The 16,001-nt window shown below is 32.8% G+C and overlaps 1 protein-coding gene across 4 annotated transcripts in view; it reads right to left on the bottom strand.

The window, feature by feature from the left end:
• The window catches only part of LOC129284015 (uncharacterized), a 32,416-nt gene extending 16,697 nt beyond the window's left edge, over positions 1–15,719 (bottom strand). For 3 of the 4 annotated variants that reach the window (XR_010294614.1, XM_064104453.1, XM_064104451.1), the window contains exons 1-3: positions 15,522–15,719; positions 12,398–12,451; positions 3,864–3,917 (exon numbers count right to left, since the gene is read on the bottom strand). The gene's annotated coding sequence lies outside the window, so the exon portion shown is untranslated. Of the gene's footprint in view, positions 1–2,195; positions 2,231–3,863; positions 3,918–12,397; positions 12,452–15,521 lie in introns of all 4 variants that reach the window. The other variant, XM_064104452.1, reaches the window with a different exon arrangement.
• Positions 15,720–16,001: the final 282 nt, after the last annotated feature.

Below are 16,001 nucleotides of genomic sequence, written 5' to 3' on the forward strand. Positions count from 1 at the left end.
CCACTTGTCCTCTTGACTCCAATTTTATTCACTCTCTTTGTAATTTTTCAAACTCATAAGAAAGAAACACTTTACAGTCAAATAATGAAGTACATGTCTTTATTTTCTCTTTTTTCTTCTGTTTTGTTTTTGTTTTTGCTTTGTTTGGGGGGTTTCACCTCATCTCCTTTTCAGGGGTTTCACCTGTTCTCCGCTTTCTTTTTTAATTTTTTTTGTTTTTGTTTTTCTTGTTATTTTATTTGTTTTTATCGTTATTCTTGTTAATCTCGTTATCTCGTTAATCTCGTTATCTCGTTTATCTCGTTAACTAGTTTTTTGCTACCAGTCCTCACAATTCTCTTTGACTCAACCAAGCTTTCGTGCAAGGTGCAAGGTCTACTGTCGTGAATTGTGGGGTAGACTTTCTTGGTTTCAGGGGTTTCACCTGTTCTCCTTTTTTTACTAACTTAACAGGAGTTTCACCTGTGTGCTTGTTGAGGGGTTTCACCTCTTCGCCGGTTTTACAGTGGGTTTCACCTGTGCGCCTGTTCAGGGGTCTCACCTGTTCTCCTTTTTTTTATTTTTTTCGTTTGCTACCCACAATTCTTTTTGACTCAACCAAGCTTTCGTGCAAGGTGCAAGGTCTACTGTCTTGAATTGTGTGATAGACTGATTTGTTTCAGGGGTTTCACCTGATCTCCTGTTCAGGGGTCTCACCTGTTCTCCTTTTTTTATTTTTTTCGTTTGCTACCCACAATTCTTTTTGACTCAACCAAGCTTTCGTGCAAGGTGCAAGGTCTACTGTCTTGAATTGTGTGATAGACTGATTTGTTTCAGGGGTTTCACCTGATCTCCTGTTCAGGGGTTTCACCTGTTCTCCTTTTTTAAATTTTTTAGTTTGCTACCCACAATTCTTTTTTACTCAACCAAGCTTTCGTGCAAGGTGCAAGGTGCAAGGTCTACTGTCTTGAATTGTGTGATAGACTGATTTGTTTCAGGGGTTTCACCTGATCTCCTGTTCAGGGGTCTCACCTGTTCTCCTTTTTTTTATTTTTTCCGTTTGCTACCCACAATTCTTTTTGACTCAACCAAGCTTTCGTGCAAGGTGCAAGGTCTACTGTCTTGAATTGTGTGATAGACTGATTTGTTTCAGGGGTTTCACCTGATCTCCTGTTCAGGGGTTTCACCTGTTCTCCTTTTTAAAATTTTTTAGTTTGCTACCCACAATTCTTTTTTACTCAACCAAGCTTTCGTGCAAGGTGCAAGGTCTACTGTCTTGAATTGTGTGATAGACTGATTTGTTTCAGGGGTTTCACCTGATCTCCTGTTCAGGGGTTTCACCTGTTCTCCTTTTAAAAATTTTTTAGTTTGCTACCCACAATTCTTTTTTACTCAACCAAGCTTTCGTGCAAGGTGCAAGGTCTACTGTCTTGAATTGTGTGATAGACGGATTTGTTTCAGGGGTTTCACCTGATCTCCTGTTCAGGGGTTTCACCTGTTCTCCTTTTTAAAATTTTTTAGTTTGCTACCCACAATTCTTTTTTACTCAACCAAGCTTTCGGGCAAGGTGCAAGGTGCAAGGTCTACTGTCTTGAATTGTGTGATAGACTGATTTGTTTCAGGGGTTTCACTTGATCTCCTGTTCAGGGGTCTCACCCGTTCTCCTTTTCCAGGGGTTTCACCTGATCTCCTGTTCAGGGGTTTCACCTGTTCTCCTTTTTAAAATTTTTTAATTTGCTACCCACAATTCTTTTTGACTCAACCAAGCTTTCGTGCAAGGTGCAAGGTCTACTGTCTTGAATTGTGTGATAGACTGATTTGTTTCAGGGGTTTCACCTGATCTCCTGTTCAGGGGTTTTACCTGTTCTCCCTATCCAGGGGTTTCACCTGCTCTCCTTTTTTTTTTGAACAATTTTTTTTTCTTTTTCACCTGTTTTCTTTTTCCAGGGGTTTCACCTGCTCTCCTTTTTTAAAAATTTTTTTATTATTTTTTTTCAGGGGTTTCACCTGCTCTCCTTTTTTTAAATTTTTTATCTTTTTTTTTTTCCAGGGGTTTCACCTGCTCTCCTTTTTTTTGAACAATTTTTTTTTTTAGGGGTTTCACCTAATCTCCTGTTCAAGGGTTTCACCTGTTCTCCTTTTCCAGGGGTTTCACCTGCTCTCCTTTTCTTAATTTTTTTTTTTTTAATTTTTTTTAAATTTTTTTTTTTTAATACCGGGCTTGCACCTGTTCTTCTTTGTTTACGGGAAGCTGTAGAGAGAAGAGAAAGAAACATGAATTTCCCCACCTTCCTGTTTCAAGTGTTGCAACAATGTTTCGCCAGTGCGAGACCAGAAATATATCTCAGCTTCTGTTTCAATTAAAGTAAACAAATACTAAACCTTTGATCTTTTGACTATGAAATCGATAAATAAATAATTATTACTCCAAAAATCAAACATGTATATTGTAAACCTGATCGAATCATGTGACCTTGAGACCAAAAATCTTAATAGATCATTGTCATTTGTATATGCTAAAATGAGCCAAGTTTGAAGTTGATCCATCAAAGGATATTTTAGTTATAACAAGACCGGTCTATTTCTTAGGTATTTTATTGAATTCCATGAGCTTGACTTTTGACCTTGAGACCCCAAATCTAATCAGATCATCGTCACTTGTATATGCATACGTGAGTCAAGTTTAAAGTTAATCTGTCAAAGGGTTTGATACTTATTGCAAGAACAATCTATTTTTTATGTCTTTTATTGAATTGTATGACCTTGATCTTTGACCTTGAAAAAAAAAAAAATCAGTTCATCATTACTTCCATATGCACACATGAGCAAAGTTTGAAGTTGATCGTCAGATTTTTTCGAGTTATAGCGAGAACAGTCTCTTTCTTATGTATTCTATGACCTTGACCCTTTAACCTTGAGATCCCCATAACTAATCAGCTCATCGTCACTTGTATGTGCACACGAGCCAAGTTTGCATATGATCCGGCACAAGAATTCAGACTTATCGCAAAAATGGTCTAGTACTTATGTATTTTAATGAATTTTATGACATTTGACCTTTTACCTTGCAAACCAAAAACTAATCAGTTCAGAGAAGTATCGAGCCAAGTATGAAGTTGATTGGTTGACTGGTTTTTAAGTTAGCGTGAGAACGAAAATGGGAGAGATGGACGGACGGACAACCCGAATACGTAATACTTCCAGCATCCACTTTTAATGGATAGAGGCATTAAAGAGTCCATTCTTATGCATGTCATAGATTTTTTGCTTTGAACCTTTGATCCATCACCCCCATAAGTACAATAGAAACTCGTTAGAAAGAGATCTGATAAAATAATACTCCTGATATAACAAGGTAATATTTTGGACTAAGCTCTTAAATTCTCTTGTTTTTTTAACCCTCATATTATGACATTCCTGCTATAACAAAGAAATTTTGATGTACCCAAGGACCTCGTTATTCTGAATTTCCACTGTAATTACATAATTGTCACTCCCTTATCACATATGATCAAACTTTCAAAAATTGATCAGTAGAATGTTTTTCAAGTAGTGACTTGCCACTCACAATATGAAATGCAAATTCATACCATTTTCAGAAGAGTGTATTGCTTGTTCATTATGAATTAATCTTTTTTATTTAAACTATTATTTCAAAGCTGGTTCGATAGGCTATCTACGTGTATACATTTTAGCCAAGAAAGAAACGAGATACAGAGATAAAGACAAACGGGGAGAAAGAAAAAACATAGCACAAATCTTGTTATATCAGGGTTAAAAAACAAAAGAATATAAAGAGCCGAGACCGAAATATTACCTTGTTTTATCAGGAATATTGTTATATCAGATCTTTTTATGAGTTTCAACTGTACATGCATACTTACTCTAACTTCAAGCAAAATACAGGAACGAACAAGCTATGCTGTAACTTTGGTAATCTACATTGGGAAAAAAAATGAGAGAAAAATAAATTCTTTTATAACACATACATACTCAAACCCACTGCTCTCCTTTTTTTAAAACAATTATTATTTTTCTTTACACAGAGCTAGCACCCGTTCTTGTTTGTTTACGGGTAGCTGTATCGAAAATAAAAAGAAACATAAATTTTTTGTAGTGTTCCAATAATGTTTTATTATTGATGAAGTATTTTTCACAACATGTAACCTTCAGGTCATTGTCACCCTCTAATTAATTTTCAATTAACTTTCAATTAGATGCATGAAAAAGTAAATGTTATTATAAAACCAGTCTATATATAATGTATTATATTGAATTCATGATCATGATCTTTGACCCAATGGCCCTGAAAACTAATTTCATCAATGTCACATCCCAGTGCATATGTAATAAAATTTCCAAATTGATCCTTAAAATTATTTTCAAGTTTTTGCAAAAACAATCTATTTCTTATGTTATCTATTGAATTTGTAAACATAACTTTTTACCCCAAATCAATCAGATCATTGTCATTTTGCAATGAGTATGTGGGCTATTTCAAGAGAAACGAAGACAACGAGTCCAAAATAGGGTCAAAATTCTAACTCATTTTTATTGTATGAAATTATTCTCAATTTAAAGCTTAGATAGTACCTCATTAATTTAGAAAATTTAAAAGTGTGACATTGTCAACAACCTTCATGATTTTCTGATTGAATTAGGAGTGTAAAATCTGCTTTCTGGAGAGGTTCATTTAACACTTGACTACATGTAAGTAAACTTGATACTTTGATATGATAAAAAGAAAAGAGTCATAATACTTCTTATTGAGTTGGGGAGGTCTTACAGTATTGTTTTACACATCAGAAGCCTTAAATACACAGTATCTAATCAACAAAAGACATGTTTGGTGCTTCAAATCCAGATTAATATTGAAAAGGTATATAAAGTACCACATTAAGCTATATTTTTATCATTTAATTGATAAAATATACAGTATTTCATAAGTGATAATTTTTGTGTGCCAGTATTGTACCACACCAGTTGATTGTGCTTATTAAATAATTGAAGCAAATTAAGAAGCCAAGCAATAGTGCTCTAGAAAGGACAATTTTTATAACGAACAGAATAACACATGGTAAGCCTTAAATTTTCGTACTTTTAAAACACTACTATTAGTTATATCAGTGAATGCTAGATATAAGAAAATGTCTAAACATTTCTAATAAACATACACAATATATAATCTACAAAAGACATGTTTGGTACTTCATAGGCAGATAAATGTTGAAAATGTATGTAAACTACCACAATTTAAGCTTTATTTTAATCATTTCAAATGATGAAACATACAGTATTTCATAACCAGTGGCTATTCTTATGTGCAAGAATCGTACCACACCAGTTGCCTGTGCTTATACTTGTAAACATGAATAACTGACACCAATTAAGAAGCCAAGCTCTATTTGCTCTCGATAAGACTTTTTCAAACAAACAGAACACCACTATTAGATTGCACAGTAAATGTAGAATATATAAGAAAATTTGGAAACATCTCTAACATTAAATTTATTTAAATTAAATAAATAAATTGTAATTGAAAAATTAAAATTGAAATTAAAATATCTAATCCACAAAGCACATGTTTGGTGCTTCAAATCCAGTAATATGTTGAAAGTACACATAAAATGCCACACATTATAACCAGTGGCTACTATTATGTGCAAGGATTAAGGTACCACACCAGTTTCTTGTGCTCATTATGGTAAACAAGAATAATTTAAGCCAATTAAGAAGCTAAGCTCTATTTGCTCTAGATAGGACATTTTTTAAGAAACAGAATAACACAAGAGAAACTTTAAATTTTCTACTTTTAAAACACCACTATTAGTTTTAAAAATAAATGTCAAACACATGTATATAAGGAAATATCCAAACATTTTTAACTTCATTAAATTGATAAAAACTGTAAACTATCATAAAATGATGCCCCCTTTGTTAGTTTCCACAAATGATTATGTACAGAGTGTATTCCATTTATTACACAAACTGCTTAAACACAATTATATTTGGCATTGAACGAGTAGACTCTCTCTCTCTCTCTCTCTACCCTCTACACTGCAGTTGCATGCATTAGCTGTGGAGAGGGCAGTGTGAATGGGCAATTCCAAGGTAATGGAATTACAAATCAGCGATTTTTGACCGTTATTTATGCTCACAGCACACAGACATGTTTACATTTTCAAAATTTCTGTACTTCGTATGGCAAACATTACTACATTCTGAAACACACTTTTTTGAAAATCTCTCATCCATTCATATGTAAATGAATAACATGCGCATCTGTTACGGAATTACCAGATAAATTAGTCTTTCAGGAACCTTAAGTTCAGGAACCGTAAGATTTCAGAGAACCTTAAGGTTCTCTGAAATCTAGAACACACCAGCTTAAAGTTAATATTCATTTTGGTTAATTGTCATGTCACCATTATTTTGAAAGCAAATTTTTCACAAGTATCATTAACAATTTTTTATGATTGATCTTTCTTATTCTCAAGTACATGGTAACGGAATTACATGTACATGTAATGGTAACGGAATTACTCTGACATTTATGAATGAAAATAATATTTCAAGAGATTGGTGACTTTAAAAAAACCATTGTTAAGCTACTTGATACATTCTTCTCTTAAACTATACCTAAACTAAGCACCTGAAAGCTGTAAAATGAAATAAAATATAGTATAAAAACATAATAAGTGGCATTACAAACAAATATAATTTTTCAAGAAAAAAAAGGTAAGTGAGAATCAAATCTCAGTTTATTTTTCAACTCCAGGTTTATTTTGACAATTTAACCCATTCACGCCTACTGACCATATTTTGTGGTTCGGCCAAATAACTTTTGATCCAGAGGCTTAAAAATCATGAATTATGCATCAGAAGAAAGACAAAAATATTCTGCACACGTTGAATCCATTTTGAATTCATCTATTCCGTGCATTCGTTGATTAGAATTTTCTTGAAAGAAAAAAATCACTAAAATCTCTAAATTGACAATGCGAGTGAATCTTTAAAATCAGTGTTTTTCACTTACAAATTGACAAAATCTTGACTTGAAAAGATGTTTTCTTTCAATGTCTATTCATAATTAAAACATTAAATCTGAAATTATGAATATAAAAATGAAATAATTGATGTTGCAAATTTGAATAACAAAAGGAGATTTAAAAAAAGGCCAAAAAATACCCTGGTCCTGAATCATTTAACTACTTTTTCTCTCCTCCACTGATGAAAAATAAATGTGCACTTACAAGAATATTTTCAAATACCATGGTAACAGAATAACACTGACTTCAGCTACTCATGCGTGCATCGGTATTAAACAAAAAAGTGAGGGCAGCATATGCATGTTTTGTAAAAACGTATGCAAATGTTAAGCAATTAAAAGCTATTAGAGATACAATTTCACTTATAATTGGCAACAAAATAAAAATACCGAAGCTCAAAACTCTGTTTTAATTAGTGCTGCTATCTAAAACATGTAATGATATTGAGAAACAGTGTTTAAAAAAAACCTTAAGAAATTGTATTAACATTCACATTTTGAAAATAAGGCTCTGGAAAACCCCCAGATGCCTGGTTCTTTGGATTCATTTGATTGCCCTAATTATTATAATCCTCTTGAGCGGTAAGGATTTCCCTTCTAACCATCTGTGGCTCACTGACGACTGAAGACTGTATTTTCCAAATGACACTTTGAGAAACTTTGCAGCGATTTTATCATCTGTTATACATGTACATGTAGTTATGACCTGTTCTTCGATTTTCTTGGCACTTTTTTCCATCGGAATACTTTACTTCAACCCATTTCAAATAAAGTTTAACTTCGAGTTCGTCTTTGATTGCCTTTCAGCGGTTTTGTTGTTGCTCTCTACACAAGACTCGGTACCAGCATCCTCTCCTTCCAGGGCATCTCCCTTCTTTGTACCTTATTCATTTGTAGGGTCATCAAGGTTACTGCACCTATCTCTGAAAGAGTTGTTCATTGATAATGCTGACTTTGCATGTTTCTGGACATTTATTTTGTAGGACAGTAGAACATTAAATCAGTGCATTTGTTTTGTGTTTGGAATTAACATGTATAATGTACCATGATATCTTGAACATCCTTTTCAAAATCCACCGTACTTTTCGAAATGTCATCTGTCTAGCATGTACAGTACATGTAGTATGGTGATATTTGGGCATTTGGCCCAGGCAACATCTACAATTTTTTTTGAGGACCTCACCTCCACTTTTCCATTCATTATTTCTGTGACCACAGATCTCTTTGTTGCTCTGCCTTTGCCATCAATTGGTCCCTTACCTTGGCTTGTTGCAAAGAAGGTACAAATGATATTCCAACCAAGGAGAGACATACTACACAGAAGGGATTGTTGTTTGAATTACGACAATAGAAACAATAGTAACGATAGAAATTTCAAACTAATATCACAGAAAAATAGAATGTCTATTTTTTCATTATATTGTTGCTTTGAAAATATTTATAGCATTTTACTAACATTTACAAAATGTTGACAGGGTAAGAAATATTAGATGAACAAATGTTAAATCAACCTATTTCATCAAGGGTAGAAAAGATTAAATGAAGAATGATGAGTGTTAATAATGCATGACACAGAGACTATTAGAAATTAAATCGAAAATTATTTCTATGGTTCAAACAAAACATTTTCAAATATTGTACATAAAAGGGTAACACAAACGTGTCTTATTTTACATCTCAGGTGAGCGTTTACAACAGGCTTTTCAAGAACTTCTGGTTGATGCTGAACACTGTGCCATTTATATGCTTTGCTCTTTGAACCTTTAAATGAATTGGAATGAACTTAATATTTACTACATAAAATAAGATACTGTAAAGATTGAAAAAAAAAATAATAATTAGCTTGCCTTAACAATTTATTTAAAAGTCGTATGCAAAAAGATGTCATCTACATGTATCTGGTAGAGATGAGATTTTCTGCAGTGTACAGCAGGTATTGTGAGTCATCAGAATCATAGCCATGCTTAGAGTATTGTATATCCATGGTCTTATCAACTCTCACTCAAAACAATGTTACAAATGATAATCTTTTAGTCCTCCCCAAGGAGTGATTGACCATATAACACCTATACATTTTTACTTGAATAAAGACCAAAATATTAAATTTAAAAAATATTTTTAAATAGCAGGATTTGCAGGAGTGATTCAATTTTCAATATGTTTATCACAAAAGCTAAATTTCAGCTATCCAGTGACCTTTTAACAATAATGTTAAAAATATTTGTCCCATCCAGGAGTACATGTATGTGCTCTATTTGTTTATGACAGTTACATGTATCTGCAATACTGCTGTTAAAATATTATTTTTTTTCCTTTATAAATAATGATCGCAAAGCACTGGAAATCAACTTCAAACACATGCAATATACCAATTGATATGGAGTATTACTGCTGTATAAACTCAACTTCAGCATCCTGCATGAAGGAAACCACTAAAAAACAACAAGTGAGCAGTAATTTATATGAAGTACATCAAAATGCTACATGTAGTTGATGATAAAGTGAATAAAATGATTTACAAATATTACATTTCTTAATGTAATTCAGTTGTTGTTTCCACTTTTAAACATATAGCATACTTTTCTTTTAGAGGACACATGTTAAATAAAATGCATGTTCATGAATACAGAATTGACGCAATGTAATGATTACCGAATGATATACCATTTCAGTAGAAGGAAGGGTGTTTGTGCTGTATCACTGGAACATAAAACGATGACATCCTTATTAGTCCGAAAAATCTCAAGTAATTATTATTCTGGAGAGGACACGATTTTAACACGAAAGTGACATACAACAATTGATTGCACAATTACCTTAAAATGAAGATGTTGTTAAATTAAGTGTTACATGTTATATGTTGGAGATGTCATAAAGATACTATAGGTATAGACAGAGTACACATTCTCCTCTTTTATCAAAACCAAAATAGAGACATATCCTAGAGATGACATAAGAATTTGTTATTAACACAAAATACAGATCTTACAAGAATGTAAGTAACTTTCACAATTTTGCACCGATATTCATCATTCAACTTATGCCATGTTCCACATATTTCTAATTGTTCCTTTGGTAAGAAATTATCAAATTATCTTGCACTATTTTTCTAAAAATTCTTTCAGAATACACACACTAAGAGAAATGAGACTCAAAAAATGTGTTAAACATGATCATTTTGGCAAAATTTTAATATGAAATAAAAACTGAATTCTACAAAAAAGCTTGTGTAGCTTCCACATAATTATGCCCATCACATAAACTCAATTACTTTGTATTACATTGATAATTAAATAAATCAGATATGATAAAAGCTGTATTTTCATATGTCTCATTTATCATGAAATAGCCCACATAATCCAAGTTTCAAATATGAGTAAAATAGTATTCAAGTTATGGTTAAAAAAAAAATAGACGATTCTTCAACCCTGCATGGTCGAAATCCATGCGTCCAGCAGTGAGAGACAAGAAATACATGTATATCCTAGTTCTGTTTCAATAAAAAAAAATAAAAATAAACCTTTGATCTTGTAACTATAAAATTTTTTTCTTCTTTTTTTCATTTATATTTTAATACATGTATATAGAAGTTATTACAAATAATTACATACAACATAAAACAACAATAATAACACACCATTGATACAAACTATACGACAGATGCACATATAAACAATCGCAATATATCTTGGGTCATAAAAAAATGAAAATGAAAACAAACAAACAAATAAAATAACAAAATATTAAAAAACATAAATAAATAAAATAAAAAACAATTAAAAAAATAAAAATAAATAATATATTAAATAAAAAATAATTTTAAAAAAAATTAAAGAAATAAATAATAATTAAAAAAAATATCAACTATGTAACTATGAAATCTAGTCAAATAACTATTGCTCTAAATTCATACATGTAATCTTGATCGCATCGTGTTACCTCGAAACCCAAAATCTTAATAGATCATTGTCATTTGTATATGCTAAAATGAGCCAAGTTTGAAGTTGATCCATCAAAAGATATTGTACTTATTGCAAGTACGGTCTATTTCTTAGGTATTTAATTGAATTCTATGACCTTGACTTATGAACTTGAGACTCCAAAACTAATCAGATCATCATCACTGGTATATGCATACTCGAGTCAAGTATAAAGTTAATCTGTCAAAGGGTTTGAGAGTTACATGTATTTCAAGAACGGTCTATTTTTTAATGTATTTTATTGAATTGTATGACCTCAACCCTTGACCTTGAAAACAAATTATAATCAGTTCATCATCACTTCCATATGCAGACATGAGCCAAATTTGAAGTTGATCGTCAGATTTTTTTGAGTTATCGTGAGAACAGTCTTATGTATTCTATGATCATGACCATTTAACCTTGAGATCCCTATAACCAATCAGCTCATCATCACTTGTATGTGCACACACAAGCCAAGCTTGCAATTGATCTCTGAAAGGAATTCAGATTTATCGTGAAAATTGTCCATATCTTATGTATTTTAATGAATTCTATGACCTTTGACCTTTTACCTTGCGAACCAAAAACGAATCAGCTCTTTGTCACCAAGATAAATATCGAGCCAAGTATGAAGTTGATCAGTTGACCAATTTTTAAGTTATCGTGAGAGTGAAAATGGGAGAGATGGACGGACGGACAACCCAAATACATAATGCTTCCAGCATCCACTTTTAATGGGTGAAAGCATAAAAAGTCCATTCTTATGCATTTTATAGATTTTTTTACTTTGAACCTTTGACCCATCACTCCCAAAAGTTCAGTAGAAACTTGTTAGAAAGAGATCTGATAAAATAATATTCCTGATATAACAAGGTAATATTTTGGTCTCAACTCTTATTACTCTGTTGTTTTTTTTAATCCTGATATAATGACATTCCCGCTACAACAAGGAAATTTTGATGTACCCAAGGACCTCATTATACCAAATTTCCACTGTAATTACATAATTGACACTCCCTTATCACATATGATCAAACTTTCGAAAATTGATCAGTAGAATGCTTTTCAAGTCGTGACTTGCCACTCACAATATTAAATACAAATTCATACCATTTTCAGAAGAGTGTATTGCTTGTTCATGTATGAATTAATCTCTTTTATTTAAACTATTATTTCAAAGTTGGTTCGATAGGCTATCTACATGTATACATTTTAACCAAGAGAGAAACGAGATAGAGAGATTAAAGAAAAACAGGGGGAGAAAGAGAAATAATAGCACAAGTCTTGTTATATCAGGGTTAAAAAACAAAAGAATATAAAGAGCCAAGACCAAAATATTATCTTCTTTTATCAGGAATATTATTATATCAGATCTTTTTATGAATTTTGACTGTACATGCATACTTACTCTAATGTCCAGCAAAATACAGGAACGAACAGTCTATGCCGTAACTTAGGTAGTCTATAATGGGGAAAAAAAATGAGAGAAAAATAAATGCTTTTATAACACATACATACTCAAACCCACTGCTCTTCTTTTTTTTTTAATTATTTTTTTTTACATAGAGCTTGCACCTGTTCTTGTCTGTTTACGGGTAGCTGTAGAGAAAATAGAAAGAAACATAAATTTCCCAAGCTTCTTGTTTTCGAGTGTTCCAATAATGTTTTATTATTGATAAAGCAATTTTTTCAAACATGTAACCTTCAAGTCATTGTCACCCTCTTATCAATTTTGAATTAACTTTCAATTAGATGCATGAAAAAGTAAATGTAATATTATAAAAACAATCTATTTATTATGTATTATATTGAATTCATAATCATGATCTTTGACCCAATGAACTGAAAACTAATTTTAAAAATGTCATATCCCTGGGCACATGTAATCAAACTTCCAAATTGATCCTTGGAATGATTTTCAGGTTATTGCAAAACAATCTATTTCTCATATTATGTATTGAATTTGTAACCCTAACTTTTTACCCTCAAAATGAATCAGATCATTGTCATTTGGTAACGAGTCCATGATTCAAGTTTCAAATATGAGTAAAATAGTTTCCAAGTTATGGTAAACAAAAAATTGACGAATCTTCAACCGTGTGCGGTCGAAATGCATGCCTCCGCCAGTGCAAGACCAGAAATATATCCTAGTTTCTGTTCAAATAAAGTTTAAAAAAATACTAAACCTTTGATCTTGTGACTATGAAGTCTTGTCAAATAACTATTTCCCCAAAAATCAAACATGTAAAGTTGATCGAACCATGTTACCATGAGACCAAAAATCTTAAGATCATTGTCATTTGTATATGCTAATATGAACCAAGTTTGAAATTAATCTGTCAAAGGGTTTTAAAGTTATTGCAAGAACGGTCTATTTTTGATGTATTCTTTCTAATTGTATGATCTCGACCTTTAACCTTGAAATAAAAAAAATCATCAGCTAATCATCACTTGCATATGTACACATGAGCCAAGTTTGAAGTTGATCAATCAATTTTTTTTAGTTAACGCAAGAGCGGTCTCTTTCTTATGACCTTGACCTTTAACCTTGAGACCCCCAAAACTAATCAGTTCATCACCACTTGTATGTGCCAAATGAGCCAAGTTTGCAATTGATCCATCAAAGAATTATTGATTTATCGCGAAAATGATCTATTTCTTATGTACTTTATTGAATTCTATGACCTTTGACCTTCTACCTTGGGAACAAAAACTAATCAGCTCTTTGTCGCCCAGATAAGTATCATCGAAGGTGTGCAAAATATTTGCTTGGAAAACTCGACATTGGGTTTTTCAGAACAAATATTCTGCACACGCGAAGATCAAGACTAGTACGTGCGATCGTGTGAGATCGGCTTTCTTTGTTGTGCAAAAGGCAGTATTGTGACATCACAAATTAACACATGAAGTCATGGCGATATGTGGGTACCGAAGTGAAAATCACAGCGCTGGGTAAGAATTGTTGCTTTCTTTTCATCTTTTTACCGAATGAATAATGCGATCCACCCTAGCATTTAAAAGCATCGTGATGATGAAATTTTTTATATGATTCTTGAAATGATGATCAAGACCCTTTAACACTTTGGTTAAAATTTCCTGCCCGGGTCATGAATCAAACAACTATTCTTACATTTTGTAAAAAATCTACAAATGTTTTCATGTGTTAATTTGTGCTGTAAAATACTGCAATTTGCACAACAAAGAAAGCCGATCTTACCCGATCACACGCACTAGTCTTGATCTGAAGGTGTGCAAAATATTTGCTTAGAAAACCCCACGTGTAACCATTACGTTTTTCCTAACGAAATATTCTGCACGTGTACGCGAAGATCGAGACTAGTGCATGTGATGGGCGAGATTGGCTTTCTTTGTTGTGCAAATGGCAGTATTGCGACGGCAAGAATTAACACATGAAAACATGGTGACACGTGGATATTGAAGCGAAAACCATAGCACTGAATAAGAATTGTTACTTATTTTTCATCTTTTCACCGAATGAAAAATGTGATCCACCCACGCAAAAAGTGTTCGGAAGTTAAGTAAAATATTTTAACCCCTCTAGTTTTTTGTAAAATGTGTAGATTTTTTATAAAATGTTAGAATAGCCGTTTCTTTACATGAGCCCGCAAGAAATTTTAACCAAGACTTTAAAGTGTCATGAAGACCATATCAAAAATGATATACAAATTTTCTCATCACGACGCTCTTAAAGCTAGATCCACCCACGCAAGAGCTGTTCTGTCATTAGTACAATGTTTTAACCCCTCTATTTTCTTTTGGATAAATGTGTAGAGTACCTCTAGATTTATTACAAAATACTAGTAGAATAGTTGTTTGTTTACATGCCCCAGACAGAAACAGACTAAATAGCATGTAAATAAGACCTGCTGTGAAGTGAAACTTAGCAGTACACAACACAAATTGTAAAAAAAGGTCTTAAAATATTATTATTATAACAAAACTAGTAAAACTAGGCCGATGATGACAGCACACAAGAACAAATAGTAAAAATAATTCTTAAATTAAAATATGATTAGGAGTCTAGACTCTAGTCTAGGCATAGAATCTACTGTACCGTAACAAAAAATATTAAAACAGATGAATGATCCGTCTTCCATTTAGAGACTATCACCAGAGAGAGTAGGGCCCTACTCAAATCTTTAATTTTGAAAATATTTTTTGTGTTTGGCAATGAGTTTTCAATTCTAGGGGGCCTTGCAAATACAGCAAATAACATAGCCTTTTATAGGGCCTAGGCTTGCAAAAATTAGACCGAAAAATCTGTCTATTTTGGTCACGATATGTTCCGCTGAGACTTCGTCTGGCCTCACGGAATCCCTCCCGAGTCCCTACATAGACCGAAGTCTCCAATACGCACCGCTGTAGTGAAGGCCTTAAGCACTGCTATAGGAAAGCGGGTGAGGCGGGGTGAGGTACCTCACCCGACACTGGCATTCAAAATTTAACTCCGCAGAACATAAAAAGAGGATTTGTATATCTAAAATGATATGTAATAATAACAAGGGACTTACCAGATTTTTCATATTTTGAAGATTTCAATGAAATATCGGCCTATAGCCAATGTACTTCTCATCGATGTGCTTCGCAGCGATGTGGGAGCGTCAACCATATACGTGTGCCGAACTTCGAACCCCTGCGCTGCTGCATCAATTTGAAACTTTGAAATGCAGCTTGGATTACAGTACAGGCGCACGCCACAACGCCCAGTTGTGATGATCACGTCTCAAGATGGCGCTATACTACTTATCGCAGGGAAATTGTTCTTCGCTCTTTCAGGAACAAAAATATTATCCCATGTTAATTGTTCTTTGTGAAATGACTGTCTAGCTTTTTTGGAAAAAAAGAGAAAGAAAGGAAAAGGGGGAAAGAGGATTACAATATAATATTAAATAACTGTTATCATCGTCATTAGCATGATCATCATTACAATTTACCAACAGCAATGGGGAACCACCTCGCATGAAATATCAAGTACACTTTAGTGATAAAAA

This window comes from Lytechinus pictus, chromosome 9 (genome assembly GCF_037042905.1).
Source record: "Lytechinus pictus isolate F3 Inbred chromosome 9, Lp3.0, whole genome shotgun sequence".
NCBI classification, from domain to species: Eukaryota; Metazoa; Echinodermata; class Echinoidea; order Temnopleuroida; family Toxopneustidae; genus Lytechinus; species Lytechinus pictus.